Consider the following 15,027-nt stretch of genomic DNA (forward strand, 5'->3'; position numbering starts at 1 on the left):
CACCCCGGCTCAACCAAGAGAACGCCAGCGTCCTAACCCCTCTGAGACGTCTTTGAAACCCTCCCGGCATCGTCAGGCGTCATAGAACAGCAACGCTAGCAAGGCTGACTCCAGGGACGTCTGGATCAGTAGACAAGCAGCGAGAATGCTGCAAGACTAGAGTTGCTTTGCAAAGTTTGACTATGATTAGTAATTGGTCGTGTGGGTGGGAGTGATGAGTCAAGTCGTCTGGTACCTGAACAGTTGAAGGCTATAAGAACCCTGTGTAAAGGCACATGTGGGGTGCCTCAATGGGGCTGGGACATGGTGTCTCCCTGAGACCCACCCTGGTCCCTCCCCTCAGATTGTTGTGTCTGTGTGTGTCCCCCCCCATATGCAAATACAGGATGCAGAGCAGGAGGGTGGGAGGGATGGGGGGGTGAAAAGGGGCGTGGCCTCCGGCAGAGGGCTGTGAAGCAGCGGCGGGGATGGCGTGACTGCAGCAGAGCCGCGATGGTTGGACAATGTTTATTGGCGGGCAAAGACATCCCAGCCAGACTATGCCTTATAAATAACTTAGAAACAATGAAGAACAGGCAGACGTGAGAAACACCTGGAAAAGGATTAGGAAAAAATTGCTGATCATGCTGGAGTCCTTGCTTACCTGTAGTCCTTCTCTCGATGTTGATCTTTGGACTTCTTTTTCTCCTTGACCTTCTCTACAGTTTTTCATTCTTTGGTCACCTGTCTTTTGGCATTCCTTCTCTGTTTCACCTCCGCTTCCTTCTGTGTGGGTATGTTTTCTTTTGCCATGTCTTAGTTTGTCTTTTTCATTTTCCCGGGATGCGTCCTCAAAGTTGGAATGAGCTGACCCAGGTGGAAGTGCATGCCTTTCACGAGAATATTTTTCACGTGGCTGCTGGGGTATTGAACAGTGATGGACGTTTGCTCGGTGGCTGCTAAAGCGATGTACGTCTTCCTCTCCAGCGAGTGCGTTGTGAGGCCCTCTGCTTTTGCAATGATAATCCTTATGGGACCTGTTGTTGTAAGCTTGACTCGATTTGTCAAAGTCTTTGTCACAATGAGAGGACTTTCTCTCTCTGCCATCCCTTGTTCCATGAGTGGGGTAAGAATCATTGCAGTATCTGCCTTTTTCCCATCTCTCTGGTTCGTCTTGATAGTATCTTTCTCTGCTCCGCGTTCTCTCTCCTTTGGAACGATAACGCCCATTCCTGTCTGGTGCTGTTCTTTCTCTGCTTTGGGATCTGGAACGAGAATATTTTCCCGAGCTTCTGACATTATTGGGACTGTTTCTTTCATGACGGGAAGATCTACGCTTGCTTTCATTGCAATACTCCTGCTTAGGATGATTTTGCTTATTTGTTTCCACACTGCGAGAGCACCTCCTCTTGTGGGAGCGATCATCTGGTTTGCTTCTGGTTTGCTTCTCCTTCTCCCTCTCTTCAGTGTCTGAGATTTCTCTCTTCTTTCGGTGGTGCTCTTTGTCAGTTTTTTGAGAGTCCTATCTTTTTTCCTATGTTTGTCTCCTTCACATTTTCTGTTACCCGGTCCCTCATTTTCTCTGGAAAATTGACTCTCCAAAGCTTCATCCAGCTCTGTCATACAAGAGTCACTAAGAGGTAGTACCTCTGCGTAGTTATTAGAAATGTCCTTTGTATCTTGGCATTTGTCTGTAATAGCTAGAGATGCAAGTTTTTTAGAAGCACATTCCATGTCAGACTTTATCGAGGAAGTTTGCCCTAATTTCTCTTTGCAGTCAAGAGACCCTTTGAGGTACAAAGGATTTCCTTTTGAAATTAGTTCAGGTTCTTTTGATCCTCTTGCTTCGTCTTTGTCTCTACGGTCTTCAGACTCACACTGCCCAAGGAATTCATCTTCAGCGCCCAAGGATTTTTTCCTGAGCTTGTGCTGACCATTGATATTGGGATGCGCATTATCAGCTTTTGTTACAGTACTTTCAGCAACTTCTTCTTTGGTAGAAGTGGTTTCAGAATCTGGGTGAGTAAAAAGATTGTCAGCCTCACAACGACAGTTGGAAGGAACCTTCCTGGGTTCTTTATAGGCAAACAGTGCTGCCCTCACTACAGTTGCCATGCCCCTTGTCCTCACCACATGACTCCTTGTAAAAAGGGAGTCTCCATCTTCTTTGCAGCTCCCCTTTAAGTAGTGGTACATGGTGATGCGATCACCTCGAAGCCTCCTTTTCTCAAGGCTGAACAAGCCCAGCTCTCTCAGCCTGTCCTCCTACGGCAGGCTGCCTGGACCCTGCATCATCTTGGTGGCTCTTCTCTGGACCCCCTCCAGCCTGTCCACATCTTTTTTGTATAACGGGGACCAGAACTGTGCACAGTATTCCAGGTGTGGCCTGACAAGCGCCGAGTAGAGTGGGATAATGACTTCTTCATCTCTGCTGGTGATGCCCTTTTTGATGCAACCCAGCATCCTCTTGGAACAATTAAAACGTAAAAGTTAGCAGACGGAAAAAATACTGTCTTCAGTAGAAAACGACTGTTTGCAAAATTTCTACATTAGGAGTTGAACAAGGTCACGTTGAGTTATAGGCGCTGTCCCCATTTTACACATCACCCCACTCACCCCCCCCAACCAAAGTGATGAAGTATTGTCTCAGGTGAACTTCTCTGAAGTTGACGTGTTCTCATCTCATCTAACGCACAAAGCGTTACGATGAAATCTGTGCTGCATGTTTTCTCAGTATTTCACATGAATTAGGAACGTTATAATGCTCCTGAATACCAAATACACCATAGGTGAGAAATTCTAGATGGAGCAAACATAACGCGCTGTTTCAAGCAATCCATTTGTTTTAGAAAAGAAAATCTCAGAAGGTTTAACAGGTTGGACGTGGCAAGTGGAATCTTTCCACCTCTAAGATTTGCAAACCTTTTCAGTGATCTTGTGAGAACGTTGGGAGTACGATGCATCGTATACCTCTTGGATGCAGGAGCCATCTTTTTACACCTTAAAACCAAGCCCAGACCAATGTTCGGACATGCCTTTGAACTTCTGGCCATATGAAAATGTCAGGGTGCAACTTCACGCTGACAAAGGCTGTCGAGCCCCAGTGTAGACAATACTAGGTATAAAAGTGTAATGTGAGCTACCGGCCCCAATTCGTAGCATATATTTCCAGAGACTCAAAGAGAAACAGCAAGATTACTCTCTTAGAAACAAATGTATTATCTTCCAGGCTTTGAATGGAAAACATGGAGACCATTTACATGGCTTCCACAGAAGAACAAAGTCCAAGCCACTCCCATCCACCACCGAGTTCTTTTCTTTAGACAGTATATGGTTTTCAGTAAAAGGAGTTTATTTTAGAAAGCTGTACAAGTCTTTACGCATCACGACCCATATTCACAAAACATCTTCCCTTTAGATCCAAAGTAATATCCAGGAATGGCCCATATGTATCGGAAAGGGCTTTGCAGTTCAAGCACTTTGCTGGAATCAAAATACAAATGCTTAACAATATGTGAAAGAGGCTAACCGTGCAAATTTCAATTCTGAAAACCTCTTACTTTAATCAAACTCCAAACTCCTGTACTACAGACAGACAAAAAGACACAGGCCAGTTCAAAGGAGAGTAAGATTTTTAAAAAGTGCCTCGGGATCTTAGACATCCTCCAAATAGTTGATGAATCAGTGTTGTGGCTTGAGAAGGTCTGTCTAATGTGGACATAAATGGCCATCAGCCCTCAGAAGATTTAAGGCCCAGAGTTAACCCTTCAAAGAGTTTATCTTTTCATGAAAACTAAGGGCATAGTTGTTAATTTATGATGGTAAATAAAGGAGTAAGAGGGACTAGAGAACATTTAAAAGTTAATTTGTGCATGCTTACTTGGTGCTTCCATTCAAGCAAGCTTTCTGCAAAGCATCACCAGTGAAGCATCAGAATTCACGGGCATCCTCCTGGCTGCCACAATTGAAATGCTTTCCTATTCCTACTACATAGGAAGGTTCTTATATTGATCTGAAATGAAATGAAAGAAAATTCCTATTTCTAAAATCTCTCTTCTTTAAAGTATCAAAATAACTTCTATGCACCAAATAATTCTTTGAAAAATTAAAAATTGAAAAAAATAAAATGAATGTGAGTTTCCATCATGCACATCATACAGAAGCCTTCTTTAGGGCCTGAAGAGTGAAAGAAGAAAGCATCCCAGTCTAGTCAAGTGGACATTGCTACAGGAAAACCTAAAAAATTAGTAATCTTGAAGTTATAGGTGCCATGTCCACTGGCCATGCTACATTCTCTTCTCCTAAGGTGTCAATAGCCCAACAGTTTGGTGACATTTTATTATGCAGAACTGTATAGAATAAAAATGTCGATTAAGTCTGTATTAAAGTGCACTTTCCGATGAGAAACCTAAGTAACTATTGCAATGTCATTTTTTTTGCAGGATGACAGGAACGTGAACTCCACAGACTGCAGAATATATGAGGAAACAACGTTGACATTGATGATACAGCACTAAGAGAGAATGTGTGTTAATTTCCAGCACACTGCTATTAGGTGAGCCACATGATACAGAGCTAAAAGCAGTCAAGCAGCATCAAATTCCCAGGGAAGCAGAATTCAGAAACAAATGGACCAATGCCTGAAAAAAGGGGTTTACGATCATGCCATTCCCTGTATAATACCCCAAATTTACCTGTCAGCAGAAATAGGTTAGACAAGGAAGGAGGTGCAGAATACCGGTTTGTACAGGATCTCAGAGCAATACATCAACATGTGATTGTACCTCCTCCGGTGGTTCCAGACCCATCAACCAGGTTATGACCAATTCCACCTTGGGCAAAATACTCTCCTGTTACCGATTTAACACCTGCATTTTTTAGTATAGCAGAAGACAGCCAGCATCTGCTCACATTTACGTGGGAAGGCCAACAACTAACGCGGACCCGCTTGCCCCAGGGGTTCACTGGGTCTCCCATGATATTCTCCCGTTTCCTTAAAGATGACTTGAAAGATATTGTGTTACCTGGAGGTTCTGTACTTGTACACTATGCAGATGAATTGTTGCTTGCTGGTGAGAGAGATGAAGATTGCTGGAAAGATACCATTGGTCTCTGCACGGCTTTAGCAGCAAAAGGTCACCGTGCATCTCTTTCTAAGCTTCAGCTGTGTCAGCAGGAAGTAAAGTAGTTCGGATTCATGCTAAAAGAGGGAGAAAGATTAGCAGACCCAGAGCGGGTCCAGGCTATTGTAGAAATACCAAAGAAACAACCGCGAGGATTTTGAGGCGCTGTAGGCTACTGCAGAGCCTGCCTAGTGCGGCTGGGGGAGTTAAGTAAGCCGTGACAGAAGCTACCAAGGCCGAGGGAGTGGGGTCCAGAGCGAGAAAAGGCTTTCCAAGCTGGAAAAGGAGCTTTGGCTTGTGCTGGGGCATTGGGATTGCGGGATGACTGCAAGTGCTTTGAACCAGTTGTGCGTGAGAAGAAAGGAGGAGCTAGCGGAGTCCTTACTCAAGAGCTGGGTCCCCACCGCCGCCCTGTGGCACATTGCCCAACTCAGCTGGGTCCTGTAGCGCTTTGCTGCAACGCTCCCCATTGACATCACAAGCACCTGCACAAGCCAGGTGTCCTTTCCTTCCCAGTCCCATGCTCAGGCAACAGTTGCATCACAAGCACCTTGGCAAGCCAGGACCCTGCTTCTGCTCCACCACCTGATCGGTCATCAGTGACACCACATGCACCTGCACCTAGAAGGTTCCTGCTCCAGCCCTATCACATCCTCAGCCACCTATGACATCAGAAAACCCTGCACAGCCCAGCTGCATGCTCCTGCCCCAAGAGCTGCAGAGCCCCCAGTGACATCACAAGGACGTGCGGAAGCCAGGTGTCCATTCATAGCCCATCAGGTCCTTAGCCCCCAGTGACATCACAAGCAGCTGTACCAGCCAGGGGCCTGCTTCTGTCCTGTCACCTTCTCAGCCACCTATGACATCACGAGCACCTGTACCAGCCAGCTGCATGCTTCTGCCACAACTGCTACAGAGCCACCAGTGACATCACAGGCAGGAGCACACGCCAGCTGCATTCTCCTGGCCTATCCGCTAGTCAGCCACCAGTGACACCAGAAGCAGCTGCACAAACCAGGGACTTTCTCCTGCCTTACCAGCTACTTGGGAAGATGACGTCACAAGCACCGGCACAAGCCAGGGGCCAGCTGCAGCCTTAAAAGCTACTCAGCTACAAGTGACATCACAAGCACCTGCACAAGCCGCGAGCCTGCTCCGGCCTTATCTCATAGAATGGCACATGTGGCCTCCAAGCACATGAAGAAGCCAAGTGCCTCCTTCTAACCTATCGCCCACTCCTACACCTCTGGCAACACAAGCACCAGCACAAGCCTGGCACCTGCTCCTGCCCTAAGAGCTCCTCAGCCAACAGCGACCTCACAAGCACGTGCACAAGCCAGCTGCATGCTCCTGGCCTATCACCTACTCGGCCACCTATGACATCACAAGCACCTGCACATCCCAGGGTCCTGCCCCGCACCTATTGGCTACTCAGCCAAGAGTGGCCTTCCAGGAACCTGAATAAATCCGGGGCGTGCTTCTACCATATCACCTCGTCAGCCATCCCTTACGTCATAAGCAGCTGCAAAAGCCAGGTGCCTACTCCTGCCCTAAGAGCTACTCAGCAACCAGTGACCTCACAAGCAGCTGCACACACCAGCTGCATACTCCTGGCCTATCAGGTATTCAGCCACCAGTGACACCAGAAGCAGCTGCACAAACCAGGGACTTCCTCCTGCCCTGTCAGCTACTTGGGAAGATGACATCACAAGCACCGGCACAAGCCAGGGGCCAGCTCCTGCCCTAAGAGCTACAGAGCCACCAGTGACATCACAAAAAGCTGCACAAGCCAGCTGCATGCTCCTGCTCTGCTAGCTGCAGGGCCACCACTGACATCACAAGCACCAGCCAAAGCCAGGTGTTCATTCATACCCAATGAGCTACTTAGCCCCCAGTGACATCACAAGCAGCTGTACCAGCCAGGGGCCTGCTTCTGCCCTAGCACCTTCTGCCCTGTCACCCAGAGGAAGGGTCCCTGCAGACCAATGCACGCAGGGCCGCAGAAGCTGGCACGGACATGTCCCAGACCTGCCCTACTTGCTCCAGCAGGGCTGGGCAGCAGCCTGTGGCCAGCGAACACGCGAGTCCCTCCGGGCTTCCCAGCTGTCCCTGCAGCTGTCGGAGGCCAGGGCTTTGATGAGCCCAAATCCATGTGCCCCGAGGGCTGTGCCCAAGAGACCCCCAGATGTTTCGGGCAGCTCCCTAAGAGCAGGATCGAAGCCCTGCTCACAGAGATCCCCCTGCGTCAGGCCAGGGAGCTTGGTCTGTGCAGAGGGGTGCAGCAGCTGCAAGGGGTGGAGAGCCAGCTTGTTCCCCAGCCCGGGGTGGGGAGAGCGGTGGGAAGGGAGATGGAGGCGGAGGACTACTGGTCATGCATCCCCGGATGCAAGCTCTGCCCAGCCAGAGCCTGAGCGTAAAGGAGCTGGGGCAGCCCTGGCTGGGGAGCCAAGCGTCCTGCTGGGGGATGCCCCTGGGAGGTGCTGCTGGCTCCCTGCTGCCCTGCTGTCTGTGGGACTACTGCTCTCACCGCCTACAGCCATGGGCCCGCACCTCCTTTCCCCTTCACTCTGCCCCCAGCCCCAGCACCAGCTCAGCAGCTCTTGCGGATCTCTGTTCTGCTGGCTGCCAGAGTGCGATACCTGAGGTGGTGGCTGCCCCGTGTCCGTGCCTTGGTGCAGCATACAGCCACAGAGACGCTGCAAAATGTTTTAACCACTTGCCTTGCCTGAGTGAACCTTTGGGTAATTGTCGTTAATCCTGGCTGCCGTGCCGAGATTTCGAAAGAACCTCCTCGTGTCTCACCGAGTGGGACAGTACAGGGAGAAAGAGAGGGTTGGGACCTTTAGGGCTCTAGGCAAGCACAGAGCCACCATGTTTGTGGGGCTGTGAATGGGGTTCCAAGGATACTTGAGGACCAGCAGCAGCTTTCAGTCGTGCCAGCTTTGCTATGGAGAAATCCCTGTCCCAGGACAGAGCTGGCCCAGGGAGCAGAGGTGGGGGTGATGGCCTGTTAATGAGCCCCATCGGTGCTTCTGTGGCTCACAATTTAGCAGGCCGGTCCCACTAGGGAAGCTGGGTTCCCCCAGGCCATTGGCGGGATCCATGCCCAGCTCCCTGCCTGCTGACACCATGGCCATCCACGTCCCTGCGTGCCCTGATACGAAGTTCGTCCCAGAATCGACAATTCCTGGGTTTGCTGTCGTTATGACCCAAACAATTGTGCTACTGATCTGTATTTATTGCTGTTATTCCGAAAATAATCGCCGACCCCTGAAGCTGTCGGTCGGGAGGCTGTCGTGCCACCCAAACCCCATATCCTGGCGGGGCTGCCTCAGGCCCTTGGAGGAGGGCTGGGGCAATGGGCTTGGGGGGCGGGGGGGTGGTTTCCGTTCCTCTGGGGGCTGGAGGGTGCTGGGCTGGTCCCGCGACAGCCGTCTGGCTGAGTGAGACAGCCATGAAGGCCGGGGTGCAGGCGGGCGAGCGCGTCCCCTCGCGGTGCTCTGTGGCAGGCGGGCTGGTTCTCCAGGCACAGGTGATGGCTGCTGGTGTTGGGTCCAGTCCTCAGAGGTGCTGGGGCGGGCAGTCTGGCTTTGCAGGCGCGAGGGGCAGCTGCTGGTGTCGGGCTGGGCTCCTGAAGCTGCAGAGAGGCGCCTGTGGAGAGAGGAGGCTGCTGAGGCCCCACCACGGCTGCGGTGCCGGGCGGGTGCGAGGGTGTGAGGCAGCGCTGGGCGCACCGTGGGGTGCGGGTGCCTGGCTGCACATGGGAGCTGTGGCATGCACGCTGGCAGTGTTTGGGTGCAGATGAGAGAGACTGACTCTCTTTCTCCAAAGCAAGGCCGAGAGCTGGGCAGGTTCGTAACCACGGTCTGAGGTGCTGGGACACCTTGGCCGAGGTGAACATCAGGAATTTACGGCATCACCTAACAGGGTGATTTCTGCTGGTAGGGAGATGTCACTAGTGCGCTTCGCACTTTCTATGGCTACGTCATCCCTCGTTGGTTTTCTTCCTGACCTTGCTCTGCCTACGTCTGTTGCTGGGTCTGCTTTTCTCGAAGCAGGGTCACTTTTAACTAATACTTACTAAGAATGGGTTTCAGAAAAGAGTGCCCATGAATCGAGAGGCCAGACAGAACATCTTCCAGCAGAAATCTGAGTAGAGCTTGGCCAGTAACTAACTCGGCACTCCAGAATACCCTGCCTCTAAACGCTTCATGGCTAAGAGCAGCCATCAAATACAGAACTTTGCCCCCCACCCCACCCTCAGCAACTCACTGTTTTCTCTTCCTCCACAGACACATCACACAACACAACACCATCCCAAGCAGCACGGAGCCCAGGATTGCCATGACCCCTTCTATGCAGTACTGGTGGAAATCTTTAGCGTCTGTAGCATTTGTGCTTCTCTTGCCAGCCACACCTGGAGGAACAATTCCATCTCTTAGTGTCTCCTGCATGCTACCGGTAACCTCACAGGAGGTCTGACACTGCCAGGAAATGTCCTTTCTCACTTGGTTAGCATTTCTGAACCACTGAACACCCTGGGGCTGCAATGTTTCCTTGCTTTCTAGGAGAAGCAAAGGAAACTCCCAAAGCCCTGGCAAATCCATGCACTCCAAAGCCTGTCTTTCTCCTCTCAGCTTTGCTTACGCTCTGGGATGGCCGTAATCCAGTTTTCCCAGGGCCATGGGTTTGCTCCCCCTTCTTGGTGAGCTTTCACATTTGCGCACAATTTCTCCTGCGCTCGCCCACCTTCACTTTCCAAGGCTTGCTAGTGCTGCTGCCTGCAGGCTCTCTCCGACCCTTTGGGACAAGTTGTCCCACTGAACAGAACTCACAAGAGCAGATGGAGAGCACGTGGGTGAGCGCAGATGTTTGGCTAATTGCCCCTTCAAGTGAGACGGACCAAAACCATCCCTGCATCACGGAGTGCCACCCCCAGCTCTCCCTCCCCAGGGGACCCACACCCCGAGGGGACGGAGTCAGGCCCTCTCGGGAGACACCTGAACCTCGCTCTCCCTCTTTGTGTTTTCTCCCACATGGGCACCACTTGCATGTCCCCACTTCTCAGGACTTGTCTCCCACTTAGGGACCCCTGCAGGACTGCTCAGTACCTGGATCCTTTTGAAAAACTTCCTCTCGGCCGGCGTGGTGGGCTTCCCCGGGGTTGGACAGCACTGCCAAGAATCCGAGAAAGGGAAAGCCTCAGCATGGCTCAGGCACAGAGGGTGCAGAAGGACGGTGCAGGTTCCCTCTAAGCCGTGCCTGATCTGTCAGTGCATCCCTTTGGACCTCAGTTCACAGCAGGGATCCCCCTCTCTTGTGCCTAGGGGGACTCACGGCAAGCTCTGGGATGCAGGGATTGTGGGAGGTCCGTTCGATTGAGAGTCATATTTCCCATCACCTGCTGAGCGGGGTTCACATGGCCTCGTTCCCAAAGTGGCAAAGCTCTGAAATTCCCATGAGCTGGGTGTGGTGGGCGGTGAGCACCTCCCTGCATCCACAGAGGGTTACGAGGGGGGTGTCTCTCTGGCACGCGGATAGCAATAACCTCCACACCCCAGGGACGACAGTCATCCTCAGAGAGCCGTTCCTGCCTTCTTTTACAACTCTTGCTCTGTACTAATAGTTTGGCTGCTGACACCATGGGCAGTGCTGGGCACCAGGGGAAGAGCCTGCAGACACGCACTGATTTTCATTCCGGACACGGGATGACCAAAGGACAGCAATTACCTGGCACGCCTCTTGATGGAATTGCTGCCGGTTTTTCATCAGAGACTGGCACTGCGTGACTGCCTCCTTCCTGAAGCGCCTCCTGCGCCACAGTCTCACCATCCATCTCTTGAGAAAGAAAGTGGGTCAGTTTAATCAGAAGTAGACACTCCTCATCAGGAACACGCTGTCTTCGGGGGCCCCTACTTCTCAAAATACATGAATAACGCTTAGAAACAAAACCTGGGCCTTTCGGGGTGCACCTAGTCACTAGTGCAAACACTGCGCCATTCCTGGAGAAAAATGTAAGCGCTAGACACTTTCCAGTTTACCAGCAGACAGCAAATCCTGACCCGCTGAGAGACTAGGCGATTGCACGTGACCTTGTTCACGTTCCATTTAGTGCATTTTTGGCACACTGCAAGGTGAGGGTAAATGTCTTCCTTCAGAGAGGACAGGAAGATGCTGTAGCCAGTTCAGCTGGGCAACGAGCCCTTCTGAGAAGCACTTCCCCTCATGCCAACTGCATTACACGGGAAGGGTAGCAGACGCACACGATGGACTGAACCGCAAGCTCTGGCAACCGTATTCTGGGCGCTTTCACAAGTGGCGGTGAAGAGCCCACAGTCCCCCAAAACAAGAGGGAAACCACACCCGAGTTATCTAAAGCAAAACTAGAAACAGAGAGCTGAGACACCCGCGACCGAATTGCCAGCCCTTCATTTTAGCTGCCTTCAAGTTGGGTGTCCAGCCTCAAGCTGGGTGTCCAGCTTTCACCTGTCCCTGACCCCAAGGTGTCACCGAGCGTCCTCAGCCATCAAGGAGAACAACGGGGCTGGAGCAGGCTGTGAAGCCGGGGTGCTCCCATCCTGGCCAGGGGATGCCTGCAGCCCAGGCAAAGTCTGCCGGGCTCAGGGACCCCAAGCTGCCTGTGCAGCCCCTCCGCTGCCCAAGGGCACTCTCCCCTCTGGCGACTGGCGGGGTGCTGGCCTTCTCACAGCGTCTCAGGAATCAGCTCCTCGGCCACTCCCTCACGCGCCCCAGGTGGGAGCACCGCCAGTTCCTGCCAGCTGGATACCAATGGCTGCCCAGAAGAGCTGACTAGGAATGGGAGAACTGGGGCAGCAGCTGTCCCTGGGACTCAGCTTGAACCACAACTGGCAGCAGAGACTCTGGACCATCTCTGCAGCTCGCCAGCGCCTGCAAGGCCTGAAACTGAGTGGCACCGCCATGAGGCTCTGATCGATCCCTTCCAGCTGCGTAGGCTACGGCTTGTCCATACGCGCATCTCAAACCTCAGCTGCCCAAGTCTTCTGCTTCAGAGTGATATATACCCACCACGGGCTGCTTTGTCCAAGTCCTTCAGGATGTCCTTTAGCACTTCTGATGACCGCTGGGAAGATTTTCCTCGGTCAGCTTTATACTTTGCTCTTTCAGGACCTTAATGGAAAGCATCAAGTTAAATTTCTCACAAATAAAAGACCGAAAATGAGTGCTTAGCCTGTGAAGTCACTCAAGACTGATCACTCACCCCTGGCATGCCAGGTGAGCTCCAGCGCAGGATCCAGCTGAGAAGCTGCAAAAGCCCTCCCTGTGCCCACACCTGCAACCAAACACCCACGAGAAGTTTCCATCATCCATCGGGATCTTCACTGCCATTACTGAATAGCAGAACAGAGAAGGGGATCCCAGAACGACATGGCGCACAGATGCAGCTCTCTATTCTCACACCCGCAAGAGATGCCTCACTCACATTTGGGCTTTGAGCTGGCAGCTCTCAAAGGAATTAAAAAGCCATGACGTACCCATGCGATCTCCCTGCGCGTCAGCCCTGGAATCCGGCCAGGAAGCTGGATATCCATCGCCTCCAGCCGCGTCTGTAAAGAAACAGAGCAGAGAAGCTCCCATGAACTATTTCAATATACTTGTTCAGATCTGAACGGCAGGGAACGCAGTTCAAACATGGGATTGCTCCATGCCACTTGCCCTTCCCCTCAGGAGCATCATGCAGGCAGTTACTGGGTGCCTGGACCGTGCCGGTCTAAAACAAAGCGTGCACGGAGCCGTTGGGAGAGAGGACTCCCGGGAGCTCCCACCAGCTCTAAACTCAAGCCCAACAAGCCCGCTGGCTTTGCAGCAGGCGCTGGAAGCAGCGCAGGGTTGGAGAGGCTGGGAAAGAACGCTTTGCAAGGCAGAGCGCCCCATCGGACCGTCGCTGAGCCCGACCCATTCCCTCTCTGCTCTTCTGCCTGTCTGAGCATCGGCCAAGAACATAGTGAGTAAAATTTCACATCAACAGGCTATGAAAACCTACCTGCTCGTTCAGTCAAGTGCCATACCTGTGGGATCGCCCCGAGGGTCCCAGACAAGATCCAGCTGAGAAGTCGGGTGGGCATCGCCTCCAGGCACAGCTGTAACCAAGCACGTTTCCATTAGATGTTGTGATCTGCTTCTGTCTCAGTGACCTGCAGTGACTGCAGGGGGTCAGGGAATGACGTGGGACCCAGACGTGGGTGGAGATTTCCAAAGCTGCAGAGGGGCCTGTGTGGCCTGGTGGCTGGCACCTGGCAGCTCTCCAAATACCGTTTCCAGGCCACGTGCAACACCCCTCAAGGACCTGAAGGACAAACACATGGCCCCTCGGGGATTTCTTACTGGGACATCTCTACGGTGCACAAAGGGGGCCCACACCAAAGCACTGGAGGAAAAAATTGATCATTCACATGTCTCGTGGAGAAGAGCCTGCTGGCCAGGGACAGGCTGCACCAGCGCTGCCCCATCTGTTCCCCGGGCTGCGGGCTGGGGCTGTGTGTCCCAGAGGGACCTGGGTTCACCCAAGGAGAGCACTGCAGGGCTAGAGCAGGAATGCCCCTGTTTTCCTGAGTGGACATCTCCCAAGGATGGACGTCCCCGAGGCTGAAAGCCAGGACTCAGCCAGCAAGCAGCAGAGCCACGGCGCCAAGCACAACTGTGACCAGCCTGGAGGAGAAGTGCTCGCGTGGGATGCGCAAGTTGGGGGAAGGCTGCCCTGGGGCAGGGCGGCACAGGGCCGGCTCTAGGAGCAGTTTCTCCCCCTGCGACACTGCTCCCGGCCCCATCGTTCACCTGGAAAATGCCCCTGCAGTGGCCACAGCCCCCTGCGCCTCCCCGCAGGGCGTCTGCCTCCTGCTGCCCGTGGAGCTGGCTACGGCTCACCCGGCCCAGCTGGGCCCCACTGCTCTCCCAGCCCTGCCCCAGCATGACCCCAGGCCTGCTGTCACCCCAAGGCGGGGTGGGTGCTGGCCCTCGCCTGCCCGCCTACCTAATCCCCGCGCTCGCCACGGAGCAGCCCCAACGTCCCAGGCTCGCAGGACCAGCAGGAGGAGGAGGAGGAGGCGGGCAGGGGCCAAGGCCCCCTGTGCCTGCACCATGCCGCTGCTGCTGCTGCTGCCGCTGCCGCTGCTGCTGGCACTGCTGGAGCAGTGCCTGTGGCACAGCACTGTACATCATGGTGTGGCGCAGCGGGGCTCTGTGACCTCACAGCCTGGCCTCCCCACCGTGGCCACACCCTGGGGCACCGCCCTTCCCCCAAGCACCGCCCCTCCCCCAAGCACCACCCCCAGCACGCCACGCCCTCACACGTCCCCTCGGGATGGCGAAGATCCTGGAGGGGAGGGAGACTGAGACTGTCCTTACTCAAGAGCTGGGTCCCCACCGCCGCCCTGTGTCACATTGCCCAACTCAGCTGGGTCCTGTAGCGCTTTCCTGCAACGCTCCCCATTGACATCACAAGCACCTGCACAAGCCAGGTGTCCTTTCCTTCCCAGTCCCATGCTCAGGCAACAGTTGCATCACAAGCACCTTGGCAAGCCAGGACCCTGCTTCTGCTCCACCACCTGATCGGTCATCAGTGACACCACATGCACCTGCACCTAGAAGGTTCCTGCTCCAGCCCTATCACATCCTCAGCCACCTATGACATCAGAAAACCCTGCACAGCCCAGCTGCATGCTCCTGCCCCAAGAGCTGCAGAGCCCCCAGTGACATCACAAGGACGTGCGGAAGCCAGGTGTCCATTCATAGCCCATCAGGTCCTTAGCCCCCAGTGACATCACAAGCAGCTGTACCAGCCAGGGGCCTGCTTCTGTCCTGTCACCTTCTCAGCCACCTATGACATCACGAGCACCTGTACCAGCCAGCTGCATGCTTCTGCCACAACTGCTACAGAGCCACCAGT

General features: G+C 53.3%; 1 pseudogene; it reads right to left on the bottom strand.

Moving 5' to 3' along the window:
• Nucleotides 1-639: 639 nt before the first annotated feature.
• Nucleotides 640-2,094, bottom strand: LOC148051959 (uncharacterized; annotated as a pseudogene).
• Between the last annotated feature and the right edge of the window lie 12,933 nt (nucleotides 2,095-15,027).

The sequence above is a fragment of the Nipponia nippon genome, unplaced genomic scaffold (assembly GCF_047370975.1).
Source record: "Nipponia nippon isolate SJK-2023a ecotype South Korea unplaced genomic scaffold, ASM4737097v1 scaffold_50, whole genome shotgun sequence".
NCBI lineage: Eukaryota > Metazoa > Chordata > Aves > Pelecaniformes > Threskiornithidae > Nipponia > Nipponia nippon.